This window comes from Marmota flaviventris, chromosome 15 (assembly GCF_047511675.1).
Source record: "Marmota flaviventris isolate mMarFla1 chromosome 15, mMarFla1.hap1, whole genome shotgun sequence".
Taxonomy (NCBI): domain Eukaryota; kingdom Metazoa; phylum Chordata; class Mammalia; order Rodentia; family Sciuridae; genus Marmota; species Marmota flaviventris.
In genome coordinates, this window is record NC_092512.1 from 9,916,262 (window position 1) to 9,919,987 (window position 3,726).

A 3,726-nucleotide genomic window follows, 5' to 3' on the forward strand; every position below is an offset into this window, starting at 1 on the left:
CATTTCACTCAGCCCTTAGCTTGCTCAGAGAACCCAGAGCCAGGGCAAGAAGAGTCGCCCCGGATCCTCTTGCTGAAGAAACAGGGAGACCAGACAAAGGCAGCTCTTTCCTTGTGGGAGAACCGAGAGGCTTTTATCTCTTTCATCCCCAGGGTTCCCCTGTTGACCCAGGGACATAATCCGGAGCCTCTCAACCTTTGAGGTGAGGCTGGTGCAGGAAACAGGGAGGCCATTGTTCTCTAATTAGAGCCCAGGTCTCCTCGAGGCTGGGGCGGGCCTTGGCCTGTGCCAAGCCATAGTATTAGGTGACCCCCTCGGAGGAGCCCACCTGCCGAGGCTCATGAAAGCCTGTCTTCTGTATGTGGCAGGGAGGGGGCCCACGACGGGGGTCTTTCCTGGGATATAAAGGGCTCTGCTCCATCGGCTCAGAGCCAAACATCGCTTGTCCAACGGCCTGGCCTTCGAGGGGCGCAGCACGGTAGGCCCCTGCTTCCCTGGACAGTGAGAGCAGCTGGAGGCAGGAGGAGGAGGAGGGCGGGAGAAAGACTGGACACAGGAGGGAGAAAGGGAAGGATAATGGGGAAGGAAGAGGAGGGCGGGAAAGAGGGAGGGAAGGAGGAAGGAAAGAGGTGAGCAGAGGAGGGTGGAGGGAGAAGTGGATGCAGGGAGACGGGGAGGGAGGGGTGCGGCAAGGGCTGAGGCCCCAACCTCACTCCTGGTTGTAGCTGGAAACCCAAAGCCGCCCTTCTGTGAGGAGATGCAAGGCCAGGTGGACGGCCACTGGTGGCTTTCCCTGGGGAAAACCTCCATGGCACCACATCAGCCCACCCACCTAGACCAGCAACTGAAGGATGCAGCTGTAAGCTGGCTCCCACCCCCTCCCCAGGTGCACATTCTGAGATTAGTGCCCTCACTCTGCCCGGGGCTGGCTGCACACTGCCACCTTCTAGCTGGCCTCAGGACTCCCCTTTCTTGGTTCTCACCAGGGGGTTGTGATCTGCAAGTTGTCATCTGTCAAACCCCAGGCTGTGGCCTGATGCACTGGGTAATGTCCACAGGCAGAACCCAAGTCAGATGGGACCACTCAGGTTGAAGCCTGGGCCCAGCCGTGGCCGGGCACCCCCTGGCAGTTTTGCCTCTTGGTGAAGGCAGGTGGACAAGTTCCCAGCTCTCGGCCCCTTTTCTAGAAAGTGAGGCATGTGATGGAAAGAGTCCCAGAGTTGTTCTCAGACAGTATAAGGAGCATACTAGGTGGGGTGCCTGAAACAAAGAATGACTCAATAAATTAAAAAAATAAGGTCCTAAAGCTTATAAGTTACTTTTTAGAAAATTGTAATAAAATACATGGAGCATAAAATTTACCATTCCAGTTACTTTCAGTGCGCAGTTTAATAGCATGGAGCACATTAGCATTTCTGTGCAGCCGTCTCCAACATCCAGAACTTTTTGATCTTCCTCAACCAAAACTCTGAGCCCATTAAGCCAGTACTCCCTACCCTCCTCCCTTAAATTACTTTCAGGAATGAACTAGAGTGTGGGTAGAGGTTGTAACTATAATCTGTTTCTTTGCTCAATTGCATTTGAATAAAAAGGTGGGGAAAGCCCCGTACCTTTTCTGAGCTGCAGGACCACCTGGGTGAGCTCTCACCCCTGAAGTAAGCGTCACAAGAAGAGAGGGACAGAGGTCGCTGGCACTACACCAGCCCCTCCTTTATTCCCAGATGGGGACTCCTGTGCGGGCAGGGCATGAGCTGGTGGCCGTGGGCCTGTTACCATCCTGCAGCTGTCTGTCGAGCATTTCATGAAGGCTGGACGCTGTCAGTGCAGTTCCTAATGCACTCGAGCAACTTGAACCTCAGGTGCTCCTGTGCCTCCTGTGGACTGACCTATTCAGGCCCTGCGATGGCCTTTATGGGGACTCGTCACGTGTTAGCACTGGACTGGGAGTCGGGAGTCCTGGGAAGCAGGACATTTTTGCCATAAATTGTCAGCCTCTGAGCCTCTGTGAGTTTTACAGCCATCTGTAAAATGAATGTTTGGGTGAGATGATGCCTAGGTCCCTTCCCAGCCCAGACACCCAGCTATCTCGCATGGTATGATAGAATAATAGAAGACCCAACGCAGCAGGTGCCAGGTAGTGACTCAATTGCCCAAGTCATGTCGGCCTGTCATGTCACGTGGGCATGACTTCAAAGGGGTCTCTGGGCTCCTCTGAAACACTTTTTGCCGCTCACCATCAGAGCTCTGCTGTCCTTCAGAAGACTTCTCAAGTCTCACCCATCATTTTCAGTGTGGTGTTAGCCGGGAAGGATTCATTCAGAACTGTTTCTCTGCAGAACCACCAGAGAGCAGGCTGAACCTTGAAAATCAACCTGCCCTAGGTCTTTGTGTAGCCCAAGTTCATAAAGCAGAGCATTGTGCCCCGACAGCAGCCAGACGGCTAGAGCCTGCACCAAGTGAGACTCCAGGCATTCACGCTGCTGCTTTCTGAGTGCATCCAGCAAACAGTGATTGTGCCCCCTCCAGAGGGGATCCCAATAGTGATCCTACAGCCCAAGTGTCCTCTCCCTTCACAAGCCTTTCCCAATACTGAGCCCTGCTCATAAGCAGAATGACTCACTGTGGCCCTAGCTGCATGTGCAGGGCCACTAAGACATGGGGCAACTCATGCCCCTGAGAGAACACACTGCAGTTTCCTTCCTATGGGGTGATGCAGCCTTGTGAGGGACACACTTGGGAGTTGAGCGCTGCTTGGTTTTTTACCTGTTTACCCCTAGGTCAAGCACCCTTTGTGCAGTATTCACCGTGTACAACCCTATCTCCAGCCCTGGGTAGCATGGATCATGCTGTGTTATCATTCATATTTGGCCCTAAAATATAAGATCTAAAGCAGAACACAAACAAATCATCCAAACCTCTTACAATCTTTAGGGTGTCATATTCTCAAGAAGCTAAAAGTATTTTAAAATCCTTCTGTTTTATTTCATTTTATATTTTTTCATCCTTATTAAATACATGGTTGACCAGCTTTAGAGTGCCCTTTGAAGTGAAATGCTGATCTGAGTACAGGCAGCTGTAGCTGAAATGCAGTAGGGTTCCTGGATTCTGCCTACCTCATCCCTCTGTCCCCGGAGCAGCCCTGGAGGCACATCTACTGAGCCCCTAGGACTCAGTAGATGAGAGGGAAGGTGGAGACGCTGCTGGAAAACGTTTGCTAGCCAGCAGCGCCACCACGTGGCCATGCATGGTCATGAGCTGAGTGACATTGGTATGCAAGTTCAAAGCCAGCCTGCCCAGGGCATCTTTGGAATGCTGGCCACCACCAGGTGGGAGTGGTGCTGTCCTCACTGGTGTCCCTGGACTGTGAACCTTGATGCCTGGCTCATGGCCGGCCTAGAATAAATGATTATGAAATAAGTGAGTGAACAAGTGGGACCCGAGCAGCATCCTCAAGGAGCTCACGGCTGTTTCCACTTTACAGATGGCAGAAGGAAGGTCAGAGAGGGAAGGGGGTCTCCTTATTGTCAAACTGCTAGTCAGTGTTGCAAAGCTGGGACAGAAACCAGTCATGACTTTCTCCTTTGGCCACACACCTTGGGGCACAAAGAGGACAAAACTCCTGTGTTCTTTCATGGATTGCTGAAGGTGTCCTCGTCACATTCTGCTGACCTCTCCCCCAGGAGGCCATTCCAGTCGACGCCTGAGCCCTGCCCCTGCTCTCCTGCT